The 14,134-nt window shown below is 40.0% G+C and overlaps 1 pseudogene; it reads left to right on the top strand.

Moving 5' to 3' along the window:
* The first annotated feature begins 10,680 nt into the window (after positions 1-10,680).
* On the top strand, positions 10,681-11,734 carry LOC122216906 (annotated as a pseudogene).
* Positions 11,735-14,134: the final 2,400 nt, after the last annotated feature.

Below are 14,134 nucleotides of genomic sequence, written 5' to 3'. Positions count from 1 at the left end.
TCTAAGTATATACCCCAAAGAAGTGAGAGCAGGCACTCAAACAGACATTTGTACACCCAGGTTCACTGCAGCATTATTGACTGTAGCCTGAAGGCAGAAGAAAGCCAACTGTCAATCAACAAATGAATGAAGAAACAAAACATGGCACAGCCATATAATGGAATAGTCTTATTCAGCAATGAAAAGGAACAAACTCCTGTTACCTGAAACAATATGGATGAATCTCAAAAAAGTCAGGCTAAATTAAAGAAGCCAGACATAAAAGAGTAAATAGTGTATAATCCCCTTTATGTGGTATTTCTAATGAGGGAAAATCTGTAGAAACAAAGTCAAGCAGCAATTGATGGGACTAAAAGTGGCAACGGAGACTGACTTTCACTGGGCACCAGGAGACTTTGGGGGTGATGGACATGTTCTAAAACTGAGTGTAGGGATGGTTGTACAACTGTGTAAGTTTACTGAACTCATTAAACTGTACAATGAAAATGGACGCATTTTATGGTATAGAAATTGTGTCTCAATAAATTTGTTTTTAAAAAAAAGTAGTGTTATTCTTCCCAACACTTACTATATTAGCTAACAAGCTTGGTTCTGAAATTCTGAAAGTGAGCAGGGAGGGGTTGCCAGGGCAAGGCAGGCAAAATGAAAAAGATCAAACTGTCCCCCTGAAGTACTTTATGACACCCAAAAGAAAGAACTACAGGTTTGGGAGCTGCTCTGTCCTAAGACGGCCAGGAGCCAGGGTGGAGCCAGAATTCCTCTTGGTACAATGGGAACAGGCACAGCCTACCCTGAGAAACTCCCAGGTGCTTCTCTCAACCTCTACTTGGGACATTAGAACACTGGTGCAAAGTGAAGTGAGCCCTGGGGACAGGGACAGTGTGCTTCTCCTCACTCCCTCACTGCCAATTTGCAGTCTGAAAGAGAAAGAAGAGAGTCTTTATCATAAAAGTCATAAGAGGAAAAGAGAGGAGCTGAATGTGTATGTGTGTGTGAATGTGTGTGTGTGTGTGCGTGCGTGCACGCAGAAGCACGCAGTTAAACCCATCTACAGAAACAGACTCGTTTGTGTGTATGACATAAAACACAAAGTTTCAACAAAATGATATTACATATTTTTAATTATAGGGAAAGGTAAGATGGCAATACTCTCAAATACTATTCTTAGTTGTTAATTTTTAACTAGGAAATTAATGTTTAAAAAAAATTTTTCCCTTTCTACTTGGCCCACATGCAAATCCAAGCTTTTGTGTAATGAAATGAATGCTAATGTAAACAAGATTTTTAAGATAAAAAGAGCCTAGAATGTTACTTTCAAAATGAGCACTGTTGGGGCACCTGGGTAGCTCAGTCGGTTGAGCGTCTGACTTCAGCTCAGGTCATGAGCTCGCGGTTCCTGAGTTCGAGCCCCAAGTCAGGCTCTGTGCTGACAGCTCAGAGCCTGGAGCCTGCTTTGGATTCTGTGTCTCCTTCTCTCTCTGCCCCTCCGCTGCTCATAGTCTGTCTCTCTCTGTCTCTCAATAATAAATAAATGTTTTTTAATTTTTTTTTAATTGAGCCCTGTTGTTGAAAGAACGGACATACTAGAAAAAGAGGAAACAAATTACAATCATTGGGTTAAAACAAAAACCTTCACTAGCTTCATTAGTTCAGAAATCAATGTTCTCTAACACACCCAGGGCTGTATGGTTGCTACTGTCCTTGTCACTAGTTCGTGTGCAAGAAGATGAGGAAGACCAAGGAGGCGGAAATAAACTCTGTGTGGATGAAACGCCCAACAAATGTGGGTCGCCAAAGATCATTCTTGTGCTTGTATTTCCAGAGTGGCCAGTTCCATGATCAGATGAGGCAAATATTTATAGAATTTCTACTTTCCCATCATGCTTTACAGACATAACAAACGGTGCGATTCGTTTCTATGGAAAAGTTCATTGAAAGCAAATGTAGAAACTATGCTTGACTCTGTGGCTCACCGGCCGTCAACCTATGCGTGTCCTGGTTCATGCGTGTTGGAAATACGAAGAATGATTCTTACCTCTCAGGATTGTCAAGAATCAAACGGTGCAGTTGCCACAAAGAAGCCATCCAGTAAGTGGCAAATCTTTCTCCGTTCGGTTCCACCTCTCGCCCACTGCTCACCATCCTGCATGCTCGCATGTGCACACCCACTGCACACATCTTACCCTGAGAGCTTTGCAAGCACTTCCCAGGGGGAGACAGAAAGGGATCATTTTTAAGAAGGCCAAGGAAACGCACACAAGATTAACACTGTAAAGGGCAGTTCTGCTCCCAGGAAAGAAGTGCTGGTTACTGGAGGCAGCAGAAGGGACGACTTATTAGTCCCCTGCCCTGTCCCAGTTGTGATAGGAACAGGATAAGGGGGCGCCAGAGCACCCAAATGTGGCCAGGCATCTGCTGAGTGAAAGGCAGTGCCTGGTAAACGGGGCTGATTATGAGGTCAAGGTTTCATACTCAAGCCCCATCAGGAGATTTATCCTGGCAACAACCTTCCTCCTGGCCCTGACCATGGCATACATGTGTCCCATTGGATGGAGAACTATGTCTGGGTGTTGGGAGGAGAAGCCACTAAAATGCAGTCTGTTCCCATTATCAGGAAGGAAAACAACAACAACGACAACAACAACAAACTCAAAACAGTGGTCCTATGGACAGTAAAGCCAGATATCCTTTTCAAATATCAATATCTGACAGGGGCTGTAACAAAGGAAGACTCTGGAATATAGAGAACTGTGTTCCTTGGAGAAAATATTCAGCTGCTCTAGTAAAAGTCAAAATAATAGTGACTTAATCATGATAGTTCATTTTCCTTGTACCTAAGAATCAAAGTGTAAATAATCCGGGACAATAAGGCAGTCACATTATCAGGAACCCAGGTTCCTTTGAGCATGTGGCCCTGACAGACTCAACATGTGGTTTGCATTTTGCAGTCTAAGCTGGCTACTGTACCTCCATCATTCTGCATACATTCCGGCCAGAAGAAAGGGGAGAGAACAAGGCAAGGCACCATTTTCCCCTCGTGGTTAAAGGCACAGCTAGAAAGCTTTGCCCATTACTTGAGTTACATCCCAATGACAAGAACCAAGTAACAATGTCATGAACAGTTCAATCCTGCACCACAAATCTGACTAACCCCCCAAATACATTTCATCCCACACTAGTCCAATCTATTATTTCCTGATGCATTTAGTTTCCGCTCATCAACATATTTGCTAGAATGACTGACTCATCCTAGGTTGCCCAGAATCTTTGTGGTTTGGTCACTGAAACTCATGCATCCCACAAAACCCCTCAGTCTCAGGAAAACCGGGACAGTCGGTCAACCCATAATGATATCTAAGTGTCATCATCTTCTGCTGACATTTATGTGTTTAGATCAACAAGATGAAAAGCGCTGAAAAAAATTTTAAAGTAGCCATTGTAGTTCTGGAAAGTTCAAGTGGAGAGTCCAATGCTACAGCTCAGCAAGAGGTACCCAAGCAGTAAATGTGGCCAAACCAGGTCCCCCTGGCTTTCATGGCATCTTCAGTGTGGAAAGGAATGGCTATGAGTCAGCTCCCTCTTTTCTGGGCTCCCTGGAACAGTCTCCTCCAGAAATATTTTAGATGAATTGCCAAAGGAAAAAAAGGGATTTGGGCTGTGGTTCTCAAACCACAGTGCACTTAAGAACAACCTGAGGAACTTGTTAAATTATGCTTTCCTGAGCTCTCTCCCCAGAAAGTTTAGCTTGGGAGAGTCCAAAAAGCAGTCTTTGTAACAGGAACCCCAGGCAATGCCGATGCATGTAGTTAGTGGGTGGACCGCACTTTTCCAAACTCTGGAGTGGGGGGGTGAGCCCCGAGAGTTGTCCTCCACTGTCTTCGCAAGTAAAGCAGAACCATGCGGTAATGAAAAGGGAAGCACTTAGTGGCAGGACTGCTGTTATCTAAAAAGATTGTCTAAAATGTAAAAGATTTACATTCCTGTAAATCTTGAGATTGTTGGAGTACCTAAGACAGAGCACAGCTCGGCTAATCAAGACAACTATGCTCTACATATATACATGTGCTGTGTCATACGTTTAGCTAAAATGTATATAGGCGATGGCATAAATGAGGTAACAGCCACTAACATGACAGTATATAACAGGCGTTCAATAAGCATGTATTCATGTGTATACCACAGGTGGTACGTTTACCATATATATATATGTTAACAAACCCACAGTCCCATTTTGACCATGTTAAATCTGAGATGGCCATAAAATAACCAAATACAGTTGACAAATGGGACATTGGATATAGGAGCTTACAGCTCTGGAATTTGGTCAGGAGTCAGGTCAGGGCTAAAGATACAGATTTAGAAAGTGATCCACATAAAGCATGGGGGCTGGGGTTTTAATGCCAAGTCAAGGTCAAAGGCCCCATGGCCTCACTAGCATGAGCCAGGCTCTCTACATGAAACCAGGAACCAGTAAAACTTAGGCTATCCATAAACAGAAATTAGAATGTCTGTTTATCAGCTCAGGATATAGTTCCAAGGCCATATGTGGAAGTCCTTTGCCTCTTGAGGTAAAAACCCTAATTCGTTATCCCTCAGTACAGAAACGCATAGGCCTCAGGCAGAGCCAAGCACGGGATTATCCTATAACCTAAGACATCAACAGGAAAAACAATTCTCACAGACAACATCACCAGGGAAGATGCACTCAGACCAAAATCATGAAATGTGTAAGGAAGGCCGAAACCAGGGTAAGCAATCTACAAACCCCACACTGCCACACCCATCACAAAAAAAGAGGGAAGAAATTACATCTGCAGAGCCAGAGATAATAGAACAATCTGAAAGGGACTTTGAAATTGGCTCAGTGGAAAATAGAAAATCATTTAAGGGTTTTGACAAAAACCTGGTCATGCTGAAAGTAGTGTTTTAGAATGACTAGGGTGGCAGTGACATGGAGAAGTTTGAGCCTGGAGCAGCAGGAATAGCGAAGTGGATTTATAACATCTACCGACAGGTAGTGTTCTCTTCCTCTTCTGAACTCTCCTGAAATTAACTGGCATATCTCTTATGACCCTATGACCTCACCACTTTATTCTGTGTTTTTATAGCTACTTTCACATATATAAACCACATAAAGGAATTCAAAGCTCTTTGTAGCAAGATACATAAATAGAGAGTTACATAGATAGAGAAGTAGATCATAGATAGATGATAGTTAGATAGATAGATAGATAGACGCCTTTGTATATACCTCATAGCACTTAACATAGTGTTCTGGGCACAAGGGAGATGTTCATAATGTTTCATTAATAAACAATCTGAAAATGAACAAGAGCTATGTTAGAAACTGATTGATCAGAACCTTGCTCTAACAGCAGCTGGAGCATAAAACCAAGCTGATGGCACATGATTGGTTCACCTCCCTAGGACCTGATAGGCTCCTAAACTTGTTCTCTTCTTAGCCTATGTGTACATCATCTGTCAATCTATTAAAAAGTCAGCTGAATTCATGACAGCTTTAAGCCCTGTAGCACTGATGAAAATCTTTTGCTATGTGTGGATTTCCCTGGTGCAGATTGCTACGTAACCTGTCTTCCTCTTCAAATTGATTGTCAGTCCATAGACATTTGACTAATCATTGTAGTAGGCCTTGCCCTAAATCTGACTACCCCTTGCCTAATTAGTTAGAACCCTTCTCCTTCCCTCTTTGAGGAAAAGGTCCTCTGTAATGCCCAAGCCCTGGAAAACAGCAAAAACTTAAGAACTTGCATAGGGACACAAACCTGCCACATTGACTAGCATAATACCAAAGATTTTAGGACCTCTTGTGAGGCCCAGAGTTATGCTCATTTCCAAAGCTTTCCTCATTATGGTGGTGATGATAATAATGATGATGACTGTGATGCCAAAGACACAAAGCTATCTTTTATTGAACACCTGACATTTCCAGGCATGATACTAGGCATCTTTAATACAATTGGCATGTAATCCTCACTAGAATCCAGTTAGGAAGGTACTGGCATGTCCATCTTACAGATGAGAAAATTGAAGATGGACAGGTTAAATGAAGTCACTTTTTGTAAAAATCTAGTAGGCATCAAAGCCAGGATTCAAACCGAAGTCAGTCTGAATGTAGTTTGCATTCTTTCCACTTCCCCACACTGCTTCCACTATATATGCCCGTGCTCCAACAAAACACCCAGGGGCATCCAGACACTTTGAATAATTATCTCAAGGACTTCAGACGATGTACATGTGTTTTAGAGTTGGAACTGTTTCCCATGAGACTGGAAACATGAATAGGCTCCAGCTTTGTGAGTTTTTATTCCAATTCCATTCATGGCTCCTTCAAGAGAATGATAAATAAATCTGGTCTTATTGTGCTCCTTCCATTTTGCTCCACAGAGAATGAGCTGATCCAGTCCAGCTCTTGACTTTTGTGTTCCAATTTTTTTTAAAAATTTCTAATGTTTATCTTTAAGAGAGACCGCACACATGGGGGGAGAGGCAGAGGTGGGGAGACAGAGAGTCCAAAGCAGGCTCCATGCTGTCAGCACAAAGCACATCACAGGGCTTGAACCCATAAACCAGGAGATCATGACCTGAGCCACAGTCAGCCACTCAACCAACTCAGCCATCCAGGTGCCCCTGTGTTCCCATTTTAAAGCGAATTACCCGCCCACATAGCCAAAACAACTGCAAACAAATAGTTCTGAAATGTTAATGGACTTCTTTGGGGATACAGAGTAAGGCCATAATAGAAAAATCATATTCATGGCACATTCTAGTACTTTCATCATTGAAATGGTGCACTGCCAATGTGGTCCAAACACATTGTACTGGCTTGCTTTCTAGACTCAAAGTAACTTCAGAATTAATTATTTTAAATGGTTTCAAGAATCTTCAAAAGAGCGATTTTTTAAATTATTCTACTAACCACATGACCATCAATAAGACAAAGGAGAAATAAACTGTGGTCAACTCACACTGCAATATTATAAATTAGTAAAAATGGATGAATTACAGCTACTTCCAAAAACATGGATGAATCTTAGAAACAAAATTACCGGGTATGCCAAGAAACAAGATCAAGTGACTCAAAATCCAAAGGGGGGAAAAAAAGCAAATGATAGAAAAAAAATAGTGATGTAGATTAATTAGTTATTGAATAGCAAATTTAAAATAACTATTTTTAATATGTTCAAGAAATTAAGGAAAAGATAGAAAATTTTACCAAAGACCTGCAATCTGTTAAGGGAAGAGTCAAACGGAAATCCTAGAACTAAAACAATAAAATTATCGAAATCAGGAATTAACAGATGGGTTCAAAAGTAGATTAGATATAGCTAAAGAGAGGATAATAAAGCACAGAGGGAAAAGAATGAAAAATGAGGGACAAGGGGGGAGCATAAGAGGTCTAGAGACATGGTAAATACATCCAGCATATTTGTCACTGGAATCCCAGATGCAGAGGAGAGAAATAATGGGATAGAAGCAATTTTCAAAGAAATACTGGCTGAAATTTTTCAAAAAAATGATGAAAGACATCAAGCCACAGAATAAAGAATTTCTACAAACCCCAAATAAGATTAATACAAGGAAGACCGCATTTACATAATCACAGGAAAACTGCTAAAAACCAAAGCCAAAGAGAAAAATCTTAAAAGTAGCCACAAAGGGAGGAAAAAAAACCACATTTTTTTCAAAAGGATAAAAATAAAACTGACAACTAAGCAATAGAAAAAATGGAAACCATAAGATAGTTAAAGGAAATGTTTAAAGTGCTGAAAGAAAGATAATTGCTAGCCTAAAATTCTATACTCAGTGAAAATATCCTTCACATGTAAGACATAATAAAGACATTTTTAGACAAAAACTCAGAGAATTTACCATTAGCATATCTGCATTAAAAGAAACACTAAAAGGATTTTTTCAGGCAGAAGATAAATGCCTCCAGATGGAAACGCAGTAATGCAAGAAAGGAGAACAGCACCTTTTCTAAAATTTATGGATAAATCTAAGTTCATTGTATATTGTATAAAACAATAATACTAATATTCTGTGGAGTTCAAACTATATAGAGAATTAAATATATATTAACAATAGCACAAAAGACTGGGGAGGAGTAAATGGAGTTAAAGTGTTATAAGGTTCTTGCATTGTCCAGGTGAAAGGTAGGTTATAACAAAACAATGATACATGATGCAATATCTGAATAATAAAGAATAATAAAAGAATGTACAAATAACAAACTAATAGAGTAGGGAAATGCAATAATTTTTTTAATTGCCTGATTCATCCAAAGAGAAAAAAAAGGAGAACAAAATTAACAAAAAACACATAGAACAAATACAAAGTAAATAGTAAGAAGATAGGTTGAAACCTTACTATCAGCAATTACTTTAAATATAAATGGACCAAATTCTCCAGTTAAAAGACAAGGATTCTGAGACTGGATAAAAATAAATAAAATCCACCTATATGTTATAGGCATACCTCAGAGATATTGAGGGTTTGGTTCCAGACCAATGCAATAATACAAATATCGCAAAGAAAAAAAAATCAGATGGATTTTTGGGTTTCCCAGTACCTATAAAAGCTATGTCTACACTGTACTATAGTGTATTAAGTATGCAATGGCATTGTCTAAAAAAACCAATGTACATATCTTGATTTAAAAAACACTTTATCGTTGGGGCACCTGGGTGGCTCAGTCGGTTAAGCGTCCGACTTTAGCTCAGCTCACGATCTCACAGTTCGTGAGTTCGAGCCCCACTGACAGTGCAGAGCCTAGAGTTTGCTTTGGATTCTGTGGTCTTCCTCTCTCTCTCTGCCCCTCCCCCATTGATGCTCTGTCTCTCTCTCAAAAATAAATAAACATTAAAAACATACTTTATTGCAAAAAATGTTACCCATCATCTGAGCTTTCAGTGGTCACAAATCAACAAATATAATGGTATATGATAAAGTTTACATGATAAACTTTGTATGATAAAGTTTAATGATAATGATAAAGTTTAAAATATTGTGAGAATTGCCAAAATGTGACACAAAACATGAAGTGAGCAAATGTTGTTGGAAAAAAATGTTGCTTTTAGGCTTGCTCATCACAGGTTGCCATGAACTTTCAATCTGTAAAAAATGCAATATCTGCAAAGTGCACTAAAGAGTAATGTAATGAGATATTCCTGTGTAGTACTTGCAAGTAATACATCTTAACCATAAAGATACAGAAAGAAAAGCTATGTGGCCTGTTCAAAACATGGCCACAAATCCTTTGATTCTCCTCATTAAGAGGTAGTGGTTTAACTCGCCTCCCCAATCTGGACAAGTTTATGACTCTTTCAATCAATAGAGCATGACAGAAGTAACACTAAGTGATTTTCAAGGATAAGTCATAAAGGCTATGCAACTTATACCTTGCTTGAAGAAGCACTCACTCGTGGAGCTCTGAGCCTCTTTGTAAGAAGTATGACTACCCTAAGGCTTCCATGCTATAAGAAAGCCCAAGCTACATAGAAAGGACATGGGCAATCACTCTAGCAACAGTCCTAGCTGAGCTCAGTCACCAGTTACCCTGGTCCAAGAACCAGACACGTGTGTGAAAAAAATCTCCAGATGATTCTAGCCCCCAACCATTCAAGTCTTTCCAACCACAATTCCAGACATTGTGAAGCAAAGATAAGTCATCTCTGCTAAGCTCTGTTCAAACTCCTGACACATAAAACCTCTGAGTTGTTGATTTGTGCCACTGTTTTGGGGTGCTTTTTTATGGCAACAGATAAGTGGAAAAATTTGAAACTAAAAGGATGGATGGAAAACAATATACAAGTAGAGATTATTCAAAAGAACAATGGTGTACCTAGACAAGTATCAGACAAAGTATACTTTAAAGCAAGCAGTTATTTTACATTTCCTAATGATAAAGCAATTGGTTCAACAGAAAAATATAGCAATATTAAATCTGTGCACACGTAATAACATAGCTTCAAAATGTATAAAGAAAAAACTGACAGAAATAAGGGAGAAAAATACAGATCTACGAATATAGTTGGAGATTTTAACATATGTCTTCGAGTATATTTTAAAGGTTTGACATATTCAGAATCTATTCTCTGATAACATTGAAATTGAACAAGAGATCCAAAATAGAAAGATAACTAGGAAATCCCTAGATGTTAAAAATTAAGGAATATACTTTTCTAATTAACCCATATGTCAATGTAAAAACAAAAACCTACCTTAAAATATCAAGCTTTTAGCCAGCAACAGCAACAAATACCATTAATACCATTAATAAAGAGAAAAGTCATGTCACAGAACATTACCAGATATTTGCAATACATATGGACATTAGAAAATATTTTTAACTGTATGACAATAAAAATAACATCAAAAATTATTGGACACAACTAAAATAGATATAAAGAGAAACAACCCACTACATCCACCATAGTGACTAAAAAAACTTTTTTAACTGACAATAGCAAGTGTTGGCAAGGATATGGAAGAACTAGAATTTTCACACACTGCTGGTGGATATGTAGATTGGTACAGACATTTTGGAAAATTCTTTGGAAGTATTTATTATAACACGTACATAACCTAAGACATAACAATTACACTCCTACTACACCCAACACAAATGTCTGTTAACAGTAGAATGAATGGACTCTCTGCTCCTCCCTGTTCAACAGACAGCCACTTCTGGTTCATTGCCAGCCACATCCCCGAGACATGATGGGGAAGGTTGGAGTAAACAGATTTGGCCATATTGGGCACCTGCTCACTGGGGCTGCTTTTATCTCTGGCAAAGTGGTTATTGTCATCATCAATGACCCCTTCATTGACTTCAACTACATGGTCTACATGTTCTGATATGATTCCACCCATGGCAAATTCAACTGCACAGTCAAAGCTGAGAACAGGAAACTTGTCATCAATGGAAATCCCATCTCCATCTTCCAGGAGTGAGATTCGTCCAACATCAAATGGGGTAATACTGGTGCTAAGTATCTTGTGGAGTCCACTAAGGTCTTCACCACCATGCAGAAGGCTGGGGCTCAGTCAAAGGGTGGGGCCAAAGGGATCATCATCTCTGTTCTTTCTTATGATGCCCCCATGTTTGTGATGGGTGTGAACCATGACAATCCCTCAAGATTGTCAGCAATGCCTCCTGCACCACCAACTGCTTGGCCCCTCTGGCCAAGGTCATCCAGGACAAATTTGGCATCATGGAAGGACTCATGACCACAGTCCATGACATTACTGCCACCCAGAAGACCATGGATGGCCCCTCTGGGAAGCTGTGATGTGATTGCCAAGGGGCTTCCAAGAACATCATCCCTGCTTCTACTGGCACCACCAAGGCTATAGGGGAGGTCACCCCTGAGCTGAATGGGAAACTCACTGGCATGGCTTTTCATGTCCCCACCTTCAACTTGTCAGTCATGGATTTGACCTGCCACCTGGAAAGAGCTGCCAAATATGATGACATCAAGACAGTGAAGCAGGCATCAGAGGGCCACCTCAAGGGTATTCTGAGCTACACTGAGGTCCAAGTTGTCTCCTGAGACTTTAACAGTGACATCCACTCTTCCACCTTCAATGCTGGGGTTGGCATTGCCCTCAATGAACACTTTACTTGGTCAAGCTTATTTCCTGGTATGACAATGAATTTGGCTATGGCAATCAGGTGGTGTACCTTATGCTCCACATGGCCTCCAAGGAGTAAGAGCCCCCTCAGCCACCATCCCTAGCAAGAGCAAGAGAAGAGAGAGGCCCTCAGCTTCTGGGGAGTCCTTGCCCCAACTCATCCCCCAACACAGTGAGAGTCTCCCGACCTCTACACAGTTTCCATCCCAGACCCCCTGAAGAATGGGAGGGGCTTGGGGAGCCCTACCTTGTCATAACTATCAATAAAATACCAAGCCAAAAGAAAAAAACACATAGAATGAATGAATAAATTGTGTGTTTTATTCGTACAATGGGATACCACTCAACCATGAAAACGAAATGAACTACTAAGGCATATAATATCATGGATGAGCCTTACAAATATAATGCTGACTAAAAGAAAGCAGACACAGGAATACATAATTAATAATTCCAAAACTAATCTATAGTGATGGAAGTCAGAACAGTGGTTACTTTGCAATGGGACTGGGGAAAGAATTGACTGGGAAGGGACAATGAGGGAAGCTTCTAGAGTACCATATCTAGAGTGCCATATCTTGATCTAGGTGTGGTTACATAAGTGTATGCTTTGTAAAAATCAGTCAAGCTATACACTTAAGATTTGTGTGTTTTACTATGATTTATATTATACTTTAATTTTTTTTAGTTTCTTAGAAAACAAAGGGATAACAAACACAAAATTCAGGATAGTGGCCACTTTGAAGGAGAGGTCATGGGGTGGGATAGGAAAAAAGTACACAGACACTGTAAGTTTACATTCATGATGTACACAAATACTCTTTTGTATCAAATATTACATTAGATATGAATAAAAATTATTTTAGTAAAAACAAATTATTCAAATATTTTACTTTTTTTCCCTAAATGTTTATTTACTTTTGAGAGAGAGTGGGGGAGGGGCAGAGGATCCTAAGTGGGATCCTCATGGACAGCAGAGAGCTCTATGTGGGGCTTGAACTCATGAACCGTAAGATCATGACCTGAGCTGAAGTCGAACGCTTAACAGACTGAGCCACACAGGCACTCCACAAATATCCTAAATTCATGTGCTGAACTCAAAAGATTTTCTTTTTTTTTTAATTATTTCTTAATGTTTATTTTTGAGAGAGAGAGACAGACAGAGTGTGAGCAGGGAAGGGGCAGAGAGAGGGGGAGAGACAGAATCCAAAGCAGGCTCCAGGCTCTGAGCTGTCAGCACAGAGCCCGACACGGGCTCAAACCCATGAACCATGAGATCATGACCTGAGCCAAGGCCGGATGTTTAACTGACTGAGCCACCCGGGTGCCCCTGAACTCAGATTTTCTAAAGTGAAATTAATATAAATGACTTTCAGTGATACTTAAATACAGAAAGACAATGCATTAATATAACAAGTGTCCTCCTAGCATTGTGCTGGTTGTACCTTCAAGAGATCACCTTGTATGAGGTAGAACAGTAAGAATGGCAGGCATTACTGAGAATATATACTCTCAGTTGGGCACTGTTGTGAATGCTTTGTATGCATCTAATTGTCACATAACCCTGCGAAGCCGGTACTGTTATCACCCCAATGTAACAGATGGGGAAACACACACAGGGAGTTCAAGTGCTTTGCCGATGGCCTCACAGCAGGCAGGCCGAAGGGCCAGCATGTGAAGGCTGGTTTTGAACTGCCCTCAGGTTTCAGAGCCTATTCCTTTAACCTCTGCACTGCTCTGCCTCTTGTAATAGGCGCCCGTCTCTGATTTCTGGAAGTTCTCAACCATACCCAACTCCCGACAAGACCTGAAATGGAGTTCCAGAGTTCTATAACACCTGCCTCATAGGGAGGGGTGTTGTGATGTGTCCATAATTATAAAGACAATGAATTACAATGTCATTAAAGCCAATAACAATAACAATAAACATTAAGCCCGCACTGTGCTACATTACAGAATAGATTTTAAAGTTGCCATCATTGAACAGTTAACGTGTTTCTTAATTCCAGACCTCCACTAAGAAAGAGGCAACCTGGATAAATTATCTTTCCTTTCTGAATTCTCTCCTGTCCTTTCCTGGCTTATGGCACCTACCACTTTAAACAATGCATCCAATTTATTCAAGATGTGTGCCTCACCTCTCCTCTGGGAGGATAGGATTTGTTTCTGATTCTTCCTCGCCTCCTTGTGGTGCGTGCTACTTAGACATAGTAGGTGCTTAGCAAAAATCTGTGTAATAAGTGTATACATAACACATAAATAAAGATTAGTTCAAACACCCCAGTTCCTTGTTAAAGCTTCTGTGTATCTCTTGACCTTGTCCATCATATTCACTGCTGTGTCCCCAGGGCTTAGAGAGGAACCTGTAAACTCTAAATACTAAATACCTGTAAATTGGCAAATACTAACCACCAAATTTTGATTGAATGGATGAAAGTATGAAGGACAGACGATTCTCCCACGTTGTAAAGTATCTGTA

The sequence above is a fragment of the Panthera leo genome, chromosome B1 (assembly GCF_018350215.1).
Source record: "Panthera leo isolate Ple1 chromosome B1, P.leo_Ple1_pat1.1, whole genome shotgun sequence".
Lineage (NCBI taxonomy): Eukaryota > Metazoa > Chordata > Mammalia > Carnivora > Felidae > Panthera > Panthera leo.
The sequence above is the reverse complement of the archived record's forward strand: the minus strand, read 5'-3'. Positions and strand labels throughout refer to the sequence as shown.